We start from the raw sequence: 18,319 nt of genomic DNA, 5'->3' as shown, positions 1-18,319 counted from the left end.
TGGGTTTAGGCACATCTTCATATTTTTGCCATGCCAATGCCATTTTTATAGCTTGTAAATTTATATAATGCTCATTAGCACCCGCATCTAGGCTTGGCTTAATTCCATTGAACTTGAACATTATGCTTGAGCTACTAAAGTCTTGATCACTACCCATACTACTATTTTGGGCTAGTTTCCCATGACCTAAACCTCTAGTATGCCTTAAGTCCTAGTCCCTTTGGCTATCGACTCTATCCCACTAGAGCTAGAACTAATCTTCAACATAAAAAGACCTCTAGGCCTAGACAACTTGTTGTCCATGGCACATGAACATACCTAAAATACCATTAAGAGATGTTGGCCCTTGGTCTTGGCATATGTTTTAACCACCATCCACACATGTTGGCCTTTTGTGTAGGTAGTTCCATTAAACACCATCAGTACATGCTAGGTCATGCACCAAGCATAGTTATCCTAGGCCTGAGCTATGCACCATGCGTACCATGACTGGGTAGTAGGTGGTTTCAAGCACATCTTCAAATTTCTACCATGCCAATGCCATTTTTATAGCTTGTAAATTCATATAACGCTCACTAGCACTCATACCTAGGCTTGGCTCAATTTTATCAAACCTAAACATTGGGCTTAAGCCACTAGAGTCTTGATCATTGCCTGTACCACTATTCTAGGCTAGTTACTCGTGACTTGGACCTCTAGTATGCCTTCAAGCCTAGTCTCCCTAGTTGTCAGACCCTGTTCTACTAGAGTTGGAACTATTCCTTGACTCAGAGAGAACCTCTACACCAGGACTAGTATATAGACCATGACACATGCACATGCCTTGACTGTCATTAGGACATGTTGGCTCTTGGTCTCGACACATGCTTCGACCACCATCGACACATGCATCGACCACCATCGACACATGCGTCGACCACCATCGACACATGCGTCGACCACCATCGACACATGCTTTGACTACCATTGGCACATGCTAGCCCCTGGTATGGATAGTTCCCTCGAGCACTAACTGCACATGTTGAGCCATACACCATGCGTGGGTACCTTGGTCCCGGGCTATGCATCTTGTGCACGATCGAGCAATAGGTGGGTTCATGTGCATCTTTATATTTTTGGCATGCCAATGCCATTTTTATGGCTTGTAAATTCATATAACGGTCCCCTAAGCCTTCTTGTGAAGTTTCATGGCACGATGACTTGCTTTTTATTTTTCATGATTTTTAAAATTTTTCATAGTTCAAGATTTTTTGAAAATTTTTTTAGAAGAAGTTTTGGATCGATGTGCATGGATACTGCCACTTGTACATAATGGGCACATGAGTGGTGCTATGGTTGTGTGTGTAGGTAGGCTTCATACTCGATGTATAAAACTGTTGACCCATCATCCTCTTCAATCTCTCCCTATGTGGTCATCATACCTTGGGGGCACAATTAGGATCTTGTGCTACATACCTAAATCAATAGAAACATGACGTCTTTCAATCTTGCATCCATCTTGTGTCCTTAAGGGCTATGGGTCAAACATTAATTATGCCTATGTCCTAAGTGTGCCTCCTAAACCTTCGTGGCCACTTTGGTGCACTGGTGTTCAATCGTACTCGTAGATATGGAACATTTTATAGGCATAGGCTCTTGGCCCCTATTCATTTGATGCTATGCATTTTACGTGCTCGACATGGATGATGCTTATGCTCTGTGTTGGCTCTTTCCACTACTAAATTGGTTTGTTGAGGCCCATGCAGTGCCAACATCTTGAAAGAATGCTACCTAGTTGATTTGGCTAGTAGTAATATGCTTGTCTCAAAGATTAAGCCATGCATGTGAAACTATGAACTAATTTAGATTGTGTAATTATGAATGGCTCATTAAATCAATTATAGTTTGTTTGATGGTATCTATTACTCGGATAACCATAGTAATTCTAGAGCTAATATGTGAAACAAACCTTAACTTTTGAAAAAGATGCATTTATTAGAAAAAAGGTCGAAGCAGGCTTTTCCTATTGCTTTGATAATCATGATAACTTGACGAATCGCATAGCCTTTGTGCCAATGACGCATCATTCAAAATTTTGCCCTATCAACTTTCAATGGTAGGATAGTGGCCTACTATGGTGGTGATGGGTGACAAAGAATCAGGGTTCAATTTTAGAGAGGGAGCCTGAGAAATGGCTACCACATCCAAAAAAGGTGGCAAGTGCATAAATTACCCAATCCTAACATGGAGAGGTAGTGACAATAAATAACAATATTAGGATTTATGAGTCTAGTAATTAGAATGAGTACAATCTAAATCCCTTAATGATGATCAATTAAAGGGCAAGTCTGGTGCTAGCAACCATAGTAATTCTATCTCCAATAGCATTTATTTAAATTGTTGTAGTTAAAAAGCTAGTAGTTAAAACTAGGGTTAGGTCATTTGGTCTGTCTTATAGTGAACACTGATATAATTGTCCTTACTATCGATGATGCACTCCTAACCTTAATTGGTAAGGTTATTCATCTAGCACTATTACTTTGAAGAAATTAGAGTGCTCAAAGTAGGCCTACACTTGTATACATTAGCATAGGATAACATCATAAGATTTTGATCCTATTGTGTTGACCTTCAAGATCGGAGTAATGATTAATAAAGACAATCAAGGGCATTCAAATTTCATAGTCAAAGGTGAAATTATTGAATTTAAGAAAGATGAACAACTATGAAATCATTTACCAAGGATGTTTTCATCCAATCAAGAATGAAAGTTGAGGGCTCAAAGATGATCAGATAATATCCTAATCTCAACCATAAATGATGCTGACTAGGGGTTGGTGGATATTACTTTTAGGACTATGCCAGCACATTATGAGAATCAAACTCTTTAGGTTCTAGAGAAAGTATGGTTATGAGTTTGAAACTTAAAGGGATTAATGGAAGAACACCACCAAGAGTAGAGCTTACAGCTTAATTTGACTCAACATGGGGAAACTTACTAGGTCTAGACATACTAAGGATTGATGGACTAAGAGCTCTTTCTTGACTTTATTGGTGGTGGTGCATGGCCATTCTTAGTTGGTAAAGCGATTTGTCTAGTTAATTCCATTAACAAATGAGATCACAGCTTGCTAACTAACTACATAAAGGTGATCCTTCACGGCTAGCTTCTTAGAGGGACTATGGTCACTTAGGTCAAGGAAGTTTGAGGCAATAATAGGTCTACAATGCCATTAGATGTTCCAAGCCACATGTGTGCTACACTGATGTATTCAATGAGCCCATAGCATTGGCTAACAAGCTAGGTAATCCTTGAAATTTAATCATGATAGGGATAGATCATTGTAAATGTTGGTCTTCAATGAGGAATTCCTAGTGAGCATAAGTCATCACCTTGCATTGACTATATCCCTACCCTTTGTAGACATCACTCGTTTCTCTTACCAATTGAATGTTCTAGCAAAGTGTTCAAAAATAAAGAGGTAGTGACAATAAATAACAATACTGGGCTCTATGAGTTTGGCAATTAGAATGGGTATAATTTAAATCCCTTATTGAGGATTCGTTGGAAGGCAAGTCTAGTGCCAGTAGCTATGGTAATTCTAGCTCCAATAGTGTATATTTAAGTTGTTGTAGTTAAAAAACTTATAGTTGGAAATAAGGTTGAGTCATCTAGCTGACCTCATGATGAGCAATGATTTACTCATCCCTATTATCAATAATGTGATCTTGGCCTTATTTGACTGGGTCATTCCTTTGGCGTTGTTACTTTGAAAAAATCAAAATGCTCAAGTAAGCCTACACTTGTATACATTTTCATAAGGTGACATCATAGGATTTCAATCCTATTGTGTTGGCCTTTGATATCAGAGTAATGATTAATAGGGATAGTTAGGGGCATTCATATTTCATAGTCAGAGGTGAAATTCTTGGATTTATGAAAGATGAACAACTATGAAAGCATTTGCCAATGATGTTTTCATTAATCAAGAATGAAAGTTGGGAGCTTGAAGATGATCAAATACCATCCTAATGTCAACCATAAATGATGTTGACTATGGATTGATGGATGTTACTTTTAGGACTTTGCCGACACCTTATGAGAAATCAAAGTCTTTAGGTTTCGAAGGGAGTATGGTCGCAAGGTTGAAACTTAAAGGAATTGATGGAAGGGCACCACCAAGAGTGGAGCTTGCAGCTTAATTTGACTCAACACAAGGAAACTGACTAGGTCTATACATAGCAAGGATTGATAGATCGAAATATCTTTCTTAATTTTAAGATCTTTCTTTATTTTATAGGTGGTGTGGCATGGCCATTGTTAGTTGGTGGAGTGATTTGTCTTGTTAATTCCATTAACAAAACGAGACCTCAACTTGCTAACTAGCTACACAGAGGTGATCCTTTGTGGATAGCTTCTTAGAATGACTATGGCCACTTAGGATAAGAAAGTTTGAGGCAATAATAGGTTTGTGATGCCCTTAGATGTTCTAGGCTACATGCACGTTAGACTGATATATTCAATAAGAGGTAATCTTTGAAATTTCATCATGATGGGGATAGATCATTGTAATTGTTGGTCCTGAACAAGGAATTCCTAGAAAGTGTGAGTCACTAGTCTCACGTTGACTATGTCCTTACCCTTTGTACACATCACCCATTGCTCTTACTAGTTGAATGGTTCGATGAAGTGTTTGGATTATGGCAATGTGGATGGTTCATTGCTCATGATGTTATAAGAAGTCTATTGAACCTTATCATTTAGAGGAAGGAGAAGTCATAACAAGGTTTCTTTAAGTGAACCTGCGGAAAAATCATTGTATAAACTTGCTCAATGAACAACCCATAAATACGTTAACAAAACACTAAAGGGGAGAGGGTGCCTTTGTGCCTTAAGCCCCTTCTGACCCTGGGTATGCATGATGATTGATTTGTTTAGCCTCCCAGGTAGGTGAAATGATCAGTACCATCACTTGTAGCTAAATAACAAACCCCTAGCATGAATCGCACCATGAAATTGAAACAAAAAAGAAAGCATATGCCATCAACATCCTATTCATAGTGTGTGTGCATGTGCCATCAACATGCTAGGCCATGCACCATGAATAGGTATCCTAGCCCCTTGTTGTACACCATGATTGAGCTATAGGTGGAATCAAGTGCGTTTTCATATTTTTACAAAGCCAGTGCCTTTTTTATGGCTTGTAAATTCATATCAGTGCTCACTAGCATCTGTACATGGGCCTAGCTCATTTCTACCAAACTTGAACACTGTGCCTGAGCCTATAGAGTCTTGACCACTACTTGTATGTCATGAGTCAACCTTGTAGAGGGCCAGAACTAGGCATATGATGTCATGAGCCACCCAAATATAGGGCCATGACCAGGCATGGGATGTGCCAAAGAGGAGGATAAATCTCATATGCTAGGAAAAAATGTCCCCATTTCAAACATTGTAATGGTTCTAGGTAGAACAGCAATAAAATCTCTTAAGCTCTTTAAAAAGGGTGAGCAGTTGGCATATTACTAGGCTACATCATTGCCTAGGATATTGAACTATCCTTGGTTGACTTATATGGAAACATCCAACCAAGTGTCATATGGTTTATTGCTTCATTGAGAGAAAACTTAGTCCATGACATGTGGTATTAGAGTATTGTTGAAAAGTGCTAGAGATGGCTACAAGTGGTGGATTTAATGACTGACAGAGGATCAAGGAGCTTAAAGTCATAATGGTTGCCCTTAAACCTCATGTAGTAACTTATGGTTGACTAAGATAGATTGAGACATCCCAACTGGAGTTGCCTGATACTCTACATAGATTGGGTGAGGAGACTAGAGATGCCTTAAGTGTCATTTAGAGAGAATTTGATAAGCTTAGGGCCCAAGTGAGTGTGCTACAAATGGCTATGGCCAGGTCAAGTTCTAGCTCAATAAAGAAAGGGAAAAGGGCCAAAGTGTTAGAGCCTTGATGTTACGGGGGGTAAGAGATGCCAAAGAGCTTGCAAACTTCCTATTTGACATAGAAAAATAATTTTGAGATGTACACATAAAATCAAAGGAGGATAAGGTTACAATGGCTTCAATGTACCTTGATAGGGATGCCAAGCTATGTTGGCATTCAAAATTTGTAAATGATGAATGCCCTATCAAAATTTGGGTAGATCTTAAATAAGAGTTGAAAAACCAATTCTTTCTTGAGAATGTGAAGTATATGGCCCAAAAGAAGTTTCAAGAATTTATGCAAATAGGAATGGTACAAGAGTTTGTGAGGAGCTTTCCTACCCTAATGTTGGACATTAAAGACATCTCTAAAAAAGATAAGATGTTTTATTTTCTTGAGGGCCTCAAACCTTGGGCCAAGATAGAATTGCAAACATAAAAGGTGCAAGATGTGGCCATAGTGATGGTTGCCACTAAACATCTTAATGACTGTAAAATGGGCCTTAAAAAAGAAAGAACCTTCCATCAGGTGGTAGTAACTCTAACTTTGGGAATAGGGGAAAGATGGCCAGAATGGACTGACCCTTCTATGGGGGATCAGATAAGAGGCTTCCTAGTCAAGACAATACCCCACCCAAGGTAAAAAATGCATTGAATTTCAAGCTGAAGCAACTGCTAGCTTACTTCCTATGCCAAGGGCCACAATGGGTGGCTAAATGCCCATATAGAGATGCCCTTAATGCTCTAAGATCCTCTCTAAAAAATCTTTCAAAGTGCCTGAAACTATCAAAAGAGTTAAGGAGGAGCTTGTAAGGATGGGCTCAATATGGTTTCTTAGTGCTCGTTGTACCCAACTAAACATGATAAAAAAAAACCTGAGAAAGGTCTGATGTATGTCGACCTAGTACTCAATGGTAAAACTACAAAGGCCATGATAGATATGGGTGCAACTAATACCTTCATCGCACCAGAGGAAGCAAAAAGGTGTCGTTTCAAGGTTAATAAGGACTGTTGGCAAATGAAAGTGGTTAACTCACCAACCTTTGCAATTAATGAAAGCTCTAAGAGTGTGATGACCAAGTTGAGGGCATAGGAAGGAAATGTAGATTTCATAGTAGCCCCATACACGACTTTGATGTTGTCCTAGGATTGGACTTCATGATGTTGGCTCAAGTAATCTCAAACCCCATCACTAGTTTTTTATTGTTCTTTGGGGAGTGCTCGCATATTGTGCTAGCCACGATCCTCCCTAAGAGTGGGAAGAAAATGATTTCAGCATATAATTCAAGAAAGAGGTAAAGAAAGGGAAGCCCTTCTATGTGGCCATGCAAATTTACAATGATGGGATTGAGCTAGAATTGATACCTAATAGGGTGTAAAAAGTATTGAAAGAGTTTGAAAATGTGATGCTAGAGCAATTTCCCAAGGTCTTACCTCTTTGAAGATTAGTAGACCATGAAATTAAGCTTCTCTCAAGAGTTAAGCTACTAGCTAAAGGCCTATATTGTATAGCTCCACTAAAATTGGTTGAATTGAGAAAACAATTAGATGACCTCTTACAAGCCAAATTCATTAGGCCATCAAAAGCACTATTTGGGGTACCCATGCTATTTCAGAGAAAGCATGATGGGAGTTTGTGGTTATGTGTGGACTATAGGGCCTTGAACAAAGTCACTGTAAGAAACAAATATCCTATTCCTTTTATTATGAATTTGTTTGATCGACTAAGCTAGGCCAAGTACTTATCCAAATTGGACTTGAGATCTGGCTATCATCAAGTTAGAATTATTGAAGGAGATGAGCCAAAAACCACTTGTGTAATGCAGTATAGTGCATTTAAATTTCTTGTATGCCTTTTGGTTGACTAATGCCCCTGCCACATTTTCTACCTTGATGAATCAGGTGAACCATGACTAACTTGACCAGTTTATGGTCATCTATTTAGATGACATAGTGTTTTATAGTTCTACCATGGAAAAGCACCAAGAGCACCTGTGTCTTGCATTTCAAAGACTATAAGACCATCAACTATATGTTGAAAGGGAGAAATGTGCATTTGCTCAAACCAAGATTCCCTTTCTAAGCCAAATTCAAATGGACATGGAAAAAGCTAATGCTATTAAGGAGTGGGCAACACTAAAGAATGTTAGTGAACTCCTATCATTTTTAGGATTGGCCAATAATTATAGGAGATTTATGGATAGGTACTCTTGTACAATCATAACTTTCATAGAGCTATTGAAAAAAAAAAGTATAAATGGTGTTGGACAAGTGAACATCATGAGGCTTTTGAGGGTTTGGAAAAAACCATGATGAAGGACCCTATCATGGCTCTCCATGACATTGGGAAGCTTTTTAAAATTCAAATAGATGCATTTGGTTTTACTTTTAGGGGAGTGCTTTTGCAAGAATGGCAACTGATAGTATTTGAAATTTGAGCGAAGCTAAAAGGATATATATGTTTTAAAAGAAAGAACTCCAGGCAGTAATCCATGGTGACATTATTTGTTGGGTTCACAATTTGTAGTTAAGATAGATAATGCAATGGTTAGTCATTTTCTCACCCAACCGAGGCTCAAAGCTAAGCAAGCTAGATGGTAGGAGTTTTTAGCCAAATTTTAATTTTGTTTTAAACACACAACTAGAAGAACCAATCAAGTGGTAGATGTATTAAGTAGATAGGCAGAGTTGGCTACCCTTAGGAGAATCACCCCTATGGTGGCTAGTAAAATCACAATAGATATTTGCAACCTAATTGAAGATATTCTAAATAAAGACCTATAGGCTAGTGCCATCTTGAAGCTAGTAGAAGGTAAGTCCAAGTACTTTTGGCAAGGAAATGGGGTCTTATTGACCAAGGGTCCTTGGTTGTTTATGTCAAAAGTGGGAGGTCTAAGATAGGTGGTAATGAGGGAATGCCATGACACACCATGGGTAGGTTACCTTGGTTTGCAACATACTTTGGCTTTACTAAAACAAGGCTATTATAGCACTCACATGTGATAAGATAAGATAGACTATATGAAAACTTACTTCATTTGCCAATAGAACAATGTTGAAAAAAAGAGACTAGCAGGCATGCTTGAACCATTACCTGTGCCTATAAAACCATGGGAAAATATCTCTATTGACTTGCCTTCCTAAGGTTGTTGATCTTGGGTCTATCCTAATGGTGATTGACTATTTCTCAAAATAAGCTATGTTCATTCCCGCCCAAATGTATTACATCATAGAAGATACTGCTCGACTAGTATTTAAACATGTAATCAAGATTTGGGGCCTCCCTTAAACCATTGTTAGTGACAGGGATCTGACATTCACTTGGCCATTCTGGAGAAAACTTTTCAAGATCTTGGGATCTTAGTTCTACATCTTTTAAAGTTATCACCCTTAAACTAATGGTCAAATCGAACAATTTAATGGGTTGTCAAAGGAGACTTAAGGCACTTTGTTCAAGCTAATAAGAAGAATTAGCCTTCATTGTTGGATGTAGCTCAGCTTTATTTTAATTCCAATAAGTGTTCTTTTGTAAACAAAAGTCCATTTAAAATGGTCACTGGACAACTACCAAGACTATCGTATACATCCCTTGAGCCATATTGAGGAAAAATCTAGGAGCCTTCAACCTTAGCAAAGAATGGAGACAAAACATAAAAATTGCACAAGCATACTTAGAAAAGGCATTGAAGCACGTGAAGAAGTGGGTAGATAAAGGCCAAAGGGCACAACAATTTAAAGTTGGTGATCTTGTTCTTGTCAGACTAGTGCTTTAACAAAACAAGTTCCTAAGGAAATAGGATCGTAGGTTGGTGCATAAATATGATGGTCCATTTAAGATTCTTTCCAAAGTGGGGAATGCCTCTAACAAAATCAACCTACCAAATTGGGTGAAGGTGTATCCAATGTTCCATGTGAGCAACTTAAAGCCCTAACATGTAAACCCCATAGATGCAAGTCACAGTGAATCAACCAGGGCTACCATTACCATGAAGCCACCATCAAAACATTGAGTTGAAAAGATTTTAGCTAACATGGTATCCCAAGTATCTCGAAGAATAGTTCATAAATATTTAATGAAATAAGAGGACTTAGGACCAAAATAACCTAGTTAGGAGAGATACCATGGCCTTTGAGCATTGTAGCTGAAGATTGAAGAATTTTACGTGAACAAGTAAATGAAGGCATTGATAGAATAGGTGGGGGAAGATGTCATGAGCTAACCTAGTATAGGGCCATTACTGGGCATAGGATGTCATTAGCCACCCATGTGTAGGGCCATGATTGAGTATAGGTGCCAAAGGGGATGATAGATCTCATGTGCTAGGAAAAAGTGTCCCCATTTCAAACATTGTAATGGCTTTAGGTAGCATAGCTATAAATTCTCTTAAGCTCTTTAGAGGGAATGAGTAATCGGTGTATTGTTAGGCTACCACACTGGCTAAGATATCAAACTAAGCTAATATATGTGAAAGTTTCCATCCAAGTGCTACACGATCTATTACTTCATTGAGTGAAAGCTTAGCCTGTGACACCATACCACTATTTTGGGCTAGTTCTCAATGACCTAAGCCTTTAGTATGCCTTAAGACCTGGTCTACCTTATTATCAGACCTTGTTTCACTAGAATTAGAATTTTTTTTTGACTCAGATAAAACCTTTAGGCTTAGACTAGCTTACAAACCATGACACATGCACATGTCTTGACCACTATCGAGACATTTTGGCCCTTGGTCTCAGCACATATGTTGACCACCATTGGTATATGCTAGCCCTTAGGGGGTTGTTGCCTTAGACACCATTGCCAGATGTTGGCACTTGGTACAGCATGTATACTATGACCCTTCCACCACTTTTTTATCCCTTCCAAGCCACTTGTCTACCCCTTAAGTGCCATTGACACCTAATGGCACTTGGTGCATGTGTCAGAAGCTCTGACCATAAGCCATATGACGTGTGGCCTTGGATAGGGAATTGACTTTCTATGCCTAAGTAAGCCTACAAACCTCAAGTGCTCAGCATAATTCCAACTTGTAAAGATTATGCTGTAGTATTAGGCTTTCTAGAACCCCTTGAATTTGATCTTCCCATGACTATGTTTAGGAGTGCCTACACTTGGGTTTGATTGTGCTCCCACACCTTAATCATCAGTGCCTAAGCTTGGGTCTGATTGTGTGCCCACACATCACTCACTAGCACCCGCACTTAGGCCTAGCTCAATTTTGTTCAACTTGAACACTGTGCTTGAGCCTCTAGAGTCTTGATCACTACCCATACCACTGTTTTATGCTATTTCCTTATGAGCTAGGCCACCAGTAGACCTTAAGGTTGGTCCCCCTAGTTATTAGACCCTATCCCACTAAAACTGGAACTGCTCCTTAACTCAAAGAGAACCTTTGGGCCTAGACCAACTTGTGGACTATGACAAGATGACTCATTTTCCATTTTCATAATTTTTAAATTTTTTCATGGTTTAGATTTTTTAAAAATTTTTTTAGGATTTTTGGCCCCAAATTTGGTATACATGATCCTCATATTTTTGTTGGCATCTATAAAAAAATTTAGCCAAAAAATATAAATGTAGAAGATTTTGTTGCCATTTGAAAAAAACATCCCCATTTTAGACATTTGAATGGCTACTGGTTGTAAACTTGTAAAAGCTCTTACCCTCTTTAAGGGGGTGTGAGTTGTTGAGATTCCATAGTGGATAAAGGGCCAATATAATGGCTAAGGACCAGCACCCATCACACATCATGTGCGTACACCCCCTGACCCCTCACTCCCAATAATCGGAACCCCTAATGCCACCAGCTAAGTTCTCAGATGATGGTGCTGTAGGTAAAAAAATGTGGCACCAGCACATGGCCAAGCCCAGCATGTGCACCATGGCCCAAAATCAAACTTCAACTAAGGCCATGACCATTAATGGCACATGCAAGTGCATGGTTCAGGCATATACCTTAACCATCATTGGCACAAGCTGGCCCTTGTATAAGCACTTTTTGATGACCATCAGCACATGCTAGCCCTTGGTGCTAGCACATGCCTTGACTAGCACCGGCATAATCTAGACCTGGTGCAAGTGTCATGCCATGGGCAGGTGCGCCAGGCAGATCAAGTGCACCAGCACATGAGCTAGAGGTTAAAGCCCGCATACCAGGTGTGCTGGTGGGTATTTACGTACAAGGCCTAAGAGACAAGGCCAGTATGCCTGCACAGCTTGTAAGCTAGCCCATGAGGCCAAGGCCTGGCCTGTAGAATGCCTGCACCACATCTAGAGGGGCCCAAGGTGAGAGATACGTAAGATCTTCTAGAAGCTTACAAGATCAACAAGAGCCTTCTGGTAGATTTGGTTAACCCTAGAATTCAAGAGTTAGAATCCTAATTGATTATAATCTTTGTAATTTCTTGATTTTAGCCTTGATTCTAGGGATATTGCCATTATGTGTAGCTAGAGCCTCAACTATAAATAGAGGGCTGCTCTACCCTTATTTGTACACCATCAGACACTTATGTTTCAGTGAATACAAATCATATTCTAGTAATCTATCCTATTTTCCTATTTCTCTCAAACTTGCGTATTCAGCATTTTCGATTGTTCTAGTACCCGCACGCTGGTGTTTTAGGTTGACTTAGGCTACAAGGAGGTGATTCCAAGCTTAAGGTCATACGAATTCTGAGTCTAAGGTCAGAGCCTGTGATAGTTGGTATCAGAGCAAGTTTGGTTCTGTGTGTTTTGTTGTTCAGGTTAGATCACAGTCGAGGAGATGGCATCCCGGAGTGACGTTGCTAGCCAACAACCAGAGGCTCAAGAGTAGGGGCATGGAAGAGGCAAAAATGCCAATTCGAGAGACATCTGGTCTACTATGGATGGTAGGCTGGCCAATGTGGAGGTAAGCATGGGTGACATGCAAGAGAAGCTAGAGGATGTGGAAACTCACATTGAAGCGCTAGACTCCATAAAGGAGGAGCTCAATGGTGAGTTGCAAGCTGCTCTCAACAAAGGCATGGATGTGATCATCTAAAAGAATAAGACCTTGGAGGTTGTGGTGGAGGCCTTAAGCAAAAGAATGAAGGAGCTCACTAGTGAGCTCATTGCTTGTAAAACTGCCATTGGGAATGGCATGTTTGTTGGAGTGTCTAAGTCCAAGATAGATGTCCCCAAGTCTAAGAGTTCAAGGGAACTAGGGCAGCCAAGGAAGTAGACAACTACCTATGGGGTATGGAGCAGTATTTCCAGGCCATGGGCATGTAAGATGAGACAATAAAGGTAAGTTCCACTGCTATGTATCTCACTGATGTAGCCTTATTGTGGTGGAGGCGCAGGTGTGATGATGTTAGGCATGAAAGCACCAAGATTGGAACCTGGGTAGAGTTCTAAAAGGAGTTCAGGGAGCAATTTTACCTAAAGTATGTCGACAATGAAGCACGGGCAAAGTTACGCAGGCTGGCAAGAGAACATAAGGGAGTATGTCCAAAAATTCTCTAAACTAATGCTATAGATATTGAATCTAGGTAAGAAGGATGCCTTATTTGCTTTCATGGATGGGCTAAAGTCGTGGGTGAAGCATGAGCTACAATGGAAGGGAGTTCATGATTTGGCTAAAGCCATGACTATTGCTGAGTCCTTGATAGAGTTTAAGCCTCTGAACAAGTTCAAGTCTTCCAAGCCCAAGGGTAAGGGCAGGGATTAGAAGGACTAGAAGAAGCAGTCCAAAAGGAAGGATCATGACTGGGAGTCAAAGGATGGGGACCAAGATTGTTCAACCAAGGATGTCGAGAGAAAGCCACCAGCAGGCAAGTGGAAAGCAAGGGGGGACTGAGACCCACTAGCATGCTACTTATGTGGAGGGAGCCACATAGCACGTAATTACCTACAGAAGGGTAAGCTGGCTGCTATAGACAAGGAGTCTGATGAGGAGCTAGAGTTAGGGGTAGTAAAGTTTAGGTCATTGGTGCTCAATGCTATCCAAAGTAAGGAAAGCTACAAGCTAAAGGGCTTAATGTTTACAGATTTGATGGTTACAGGTCAGAAGGTGAGTGCACTAATGGACACAAGTGCCTCACATCTTCAGGTAATGGAGCCCAGAAGCTCAAACTAAAGGTGCAGAAAGGGACTGGTACCACTAAAATGATGAACTCCAAGGAGGTTCCAGTCATTAGAGTAGCGCAGAGAGTGGAGTTCAACTTGGAGATTGGAAAGGTAAAGAGACCATTGAGGTAATACCCCTTGACGACTATGAGTTTGTGATTGGGTTAGATTTCCTTGTTCGGATTAATGCCCTCCTTATGCCTTTTGCCAATTATATTTACATTCTGGATGCACGGTGCCAATGCCTAGTACCATTGAGGAGAGGGTTTGGAGTTGGGTCACGGGTGGTGTCAGCCATCCAATTTGCCAAAGTGGTAAGTAGAGAAAAAGATACCTTCTTGGTAGCCCTAAAGTATGAAGAGCCAAGGGAGAAGGAGATCGAGTCACCCTTGGAGGTGCTAAAGGTGCTGAAGACCTTTAGTGATGTGATGCCCACAAAGCTACCTAGCCAGCTACCACCTAAGAGGGAGGTGGATCATAAGATCGAGCTGGTGTCTGCGGCCAAGCCACCAGCTAGAGCCCCTTATCGAATGTCCCTACCAGAGCTGAAGGAGTTAAGGAAGTAGCTCAAAGAGTTAGTTGATGCTTGTTTCATCAAGCCATTGAAGGTACCATATGGTGCACCGATTCTATTCCAACACAAGCACGATGGGTCAATGCAACTATGCATGGACTACTGGGCTTTAAACAAGCTGCCCATCAAGAACAAGTACCCTATCCCACTCATTACGAACTTGTTCGACCAACTTAGGAGTGCAAGGTGGTTCACCAAACTAGATTTGAGGTCGGGCTACTACCAAGTTAGGATCACAGAGGAAGATGAGCCAAAGGTAGCATGTGTCACTCAGTATAGTTCGTATGAGTTCCTGGTCATGCCATTCAGACTCATGAATGCCCCAGCAACATTCTGTACCCTTATGAATAAGGTACTTCAGTTGTTCCTTGATTGGTTTGTTATGGTTTATTTGGATGACATTGTGATCTATAGCCAAACTTTGGAAGAGCATGTAGACCACTTGAGACAGGTGTTTGAGGTGTTGTGGGTGCGTAAGCTATTTGTCATGAGGGAGAAGTGCTCATTTGACTAGCAGGAGATCCCATTCCAAGGCCAAATAGTGGGAGGTGGCAGGATACACATGGATGAAGGCAAGGTGCATGCCATCCTGGAGTGGGAACCACTAGCCAAGGTCACTGAGTTGAGGTCATTCCTTAGGTTAGTTAACTACTACAGGCACTTCATCAAAGGTCACTCAACAATAGCCATACTATTGACTGATTTGCTCAAGAAAAGGAGAGTATGGAGCGTAGGGTGCCAGGAAGCCTTTGACAGGTTGAAGTAGGCTATGATTGAAGAGCTAGTCTTGGCCTTGCCAGACCATGCCAAGCCATATGAGGTGCATATGAATGCATCAGACTTTACCATATGGGGTGTGTTAATGCAGGAAGGATATCTAGTCACGTTTGAGACTAGGAAGCTGAATAAGACTGAGCACAAGTACATGGTCCAAGAGAAGGAGATGACTGTAGTGGCGCACTTCTTGCGCACTTGGCATCATTACCTATTGGGGTCAAGGTTCATGGTTAGGATAGACAATGTGGCGACCAGCTACTTCTAGACACAAAAGAAGCTTCCCACAAGCAGGCGAGATGGTAAGATTTTCTTACAAAATTTGATTTCCAAATGGAGTACAAGCTAGGACAGGTGAACTTGGTGGCAGATGCCCTGAGTAGGAAGGCTAACCATGCTACATTAGCCAACCAAAGGGGTTACTGGTGCCACACATCAAGAAGGGACTTGTGCATGATCTTACAGCCAAGGCTCTTATGAAGTACGCCCAGCAAGGTAAGACTAGGTGGTTTTGGGTGCAATATGGTTTGTTGTACACTAAGGGTAGTAGACTATTTGTGCCACAACATGGGAAGCTCCACAATGAAGTTTTCCAAGAGTGCCATGATTCAAGGTGGGCTGGACAGCCAGGAGTGAGTCGCACCTTGGTGTTGCTAGAAGATCGGTATTACTGGCCACTTATGAGGAACGATGTGGAGGCCTATATGAAGACTTGTCTTGTGTTCCAACAAGACAAGGTAGAGCTTAAGAAACTAGGTAGTCTCTTAGAGCCATTGCCAGTGCCAGAGCGACCATGGAAAAGTGTTTCTCTGAACTTTATAGTCGGTCTACCCAAGGCAGAGAGGTTTGGAAGCATCATGGTAGTGGTGGACAGGTTTTCCAAGTATGGAATCTTCATTCCAGCAACTAATGAGTGCCCAACCGAGGAGGTAGCTCGATTGTTCCTGAAGAACATGGTTAAGTACTGAGGAGTACTGAAGACCATTGTTAGTGATTGGGATGGACGTTTCACGAGCAGGTTATAGACTGAGTTGTTCAAGCTATTGAGGTCAGACTTAAACTTTTCCACTAGCATGCATCCGTAGATCGATCGGCAAATAGAGCGTATGAATGGACTATTGGATGTCTACCTGAGGCACTATGTGAGTGCCACACAAAGGGACTGGCCAAAGTTGCTAGATGTTGCATAGTTTTCCTACAACTTGCAAAGGAGCGAGGCAATGAACCAGAGCCCATTTAAGGTTGTGATAGGTCAACAACCACTAACACTTGGTTCGATTGTTGCAAGTTATACAGGGTCAAATCCAGCAGCATACAAGTTTGCCAAGGCATGGCAGGAGTAAACTGACTTGGCCATAGTCTGTCTACATAAGGTGGAAAAGAGGTCAAAGAAGTGGGTAGACTAGAATAGGTGGGATGTGCAGTTCCAGGTTGGAGACTTGGTGTTGGTGAAGCTGCATCCCATTATGCACCACAACAGGCTGCATAAAGGCCTAGTTCAAAGGTATGGGGGACCTTTTCGAGTAGTCAAAAAGGTAGGCAAGGTTGCCTACAAGCTAGATATGGCACCCAAGTCAAGGGTACACCCGATGTTCCATGTAAGCATGCTCAAGCCGTTCCATGAGGATAAAGGAGATCCAAGATGGGTAAAGTCAAAATGTGCACCATTGGGAGCAAGGGCCTCATATGAAAAGGAGGTCCACAGCATCATAGCTGATCGAGAGGTGAGATAGAAAAACTATCGACTAAGATAAGAGTACTTGGTGCATTGGAAGGGACTTCCAGACAGTAAGGTGAGTTGGGAACCAACAAAGGACTTATGGCAATTTAGGGAGCAGATCAAGTTGAACAATGTAGAGGACGTAATGAGGGCATTACATAATCAGGTGAGGGAGAATGTCATGCCCTGGGTGGGCACACCAGGCACATCAGGTGCACCAGCATACGAGCTAGAGGTTAAAGCCCGCACACCAGGCACGTTGGCAGGTATTTGCATGCAAGGCCTAGGTGACAAGGCCAAATGCCCGTATAGCTTGTAGGCCAGCCCGTGAGGCCAAGGCCTGCCCGTGAGGCCAAGGCCTGGCCTGTAGAATGTCGGCACCACATCCAAAGGGGCCCAAGGTGGGAGATATGCAAGATCTTCTAAAAGCCTACATGATTAGCAGGAGCCTCTTGGCATATTTGGTTAACCCTAGAATTCAGGAGTTAGAATCCTGATTGATTGTAATCTTTGTAATTCCTTTATTTTAGCCTTGATTCTAGGGATTTGCCATTAAGTGTAGCTGGAGCCTCAACTATAAATAGAGGGCTGCTCCACCCTCATTTGTACACCATCAGACACTTTTGTTTCAGTGAATACAAAGCATATTCCAGCAATCTATCCTGTTTTCCTATTTCTCTCAAACTTGCGCATTTAGCCCTTCCCATTGTTCTAATGCCCGCACGCTAGCCTTTTAGGCTAACTTAGGCTACAATGAGGTGATTCCAAGCCTAAAATCGCACGGATTCTGAGTCTAAGGTCGGAACCCATGACACAAGCATATGCTTCGATCAGCATTGATAAAAGATGGCCCTTGATGTGAGTAATTACCTCAACCATCATTAGCACCTACGGATCCTTGGTCCTAGATATGTTTATTTGAAAAAATGTCCTTATTTTAGACATTTTAATGTCTACTGCTAGCATATCTATCAAATCTCTTATGCTTTTTAAAGGGTGGTTGTTTGGGCCCCTTGTCCCCCCACAAAGCGAGTAGGTGTGCGTGATGGACCTATCGTTGTGTTCATCAACAACAATGTCTTTGGAGCAAAATCCAGGCCGTGCATGCCTTTTTGTAGTGTTGTCCAATGACTAGTTACTTTGGTGACTCACAGGTGCTTATGGCCTCGATTGATTGGTGTGCATACTAAAAAAGGGCTCAATTGTGCCAAGCTTAAGCTTATGCCTGTGGTTGATGCTA

The 18,319-nt window shown here is 41.3% G+C and overlaps 2 pseudogenes; both read left to right on the top strand.

Annotated features, from left to right (window-relative positions):
* The first annotated feature begins 1,767 nt into the window (after positions 1-1,767).
* Positions 1,768-3,412, top strand: LOC149517935 (18S ribosomal RNA; annotated as a pseudogene).
* A 2-nt stretch (positions 3,413-3,414) lies between these two features.
* LOC149517934 (18S ribosomal RNA) lies at positions 3,415-4,799 on the top strand (annotated as a pseudogene).
* The last annotated feature ends 13,520 nt before the right edge of the window (positions 4,800-18,319 follow it).

Source organism: Durio zibethinus, chromosome 8 (genome assembly GCF_047325235.1).
Source record: "Durio zibethinus cultivar Kanyao isolate XHJ-2024 chromosome 8, ASM4732523v1, whole genome shotgun sequence".
In the NCBI taxonomy this organism is placed as follows: Eukaryota; Viridiplantae; Streptophyta; class Magnoliopsida; order Malvales; family Malvaceae; genus Durio; species Durio zibethinus.
Note: the sequence above shows the minus strand (reverse complement) of the source record. Positions and strands in the feature narration are given on the sequence as shown.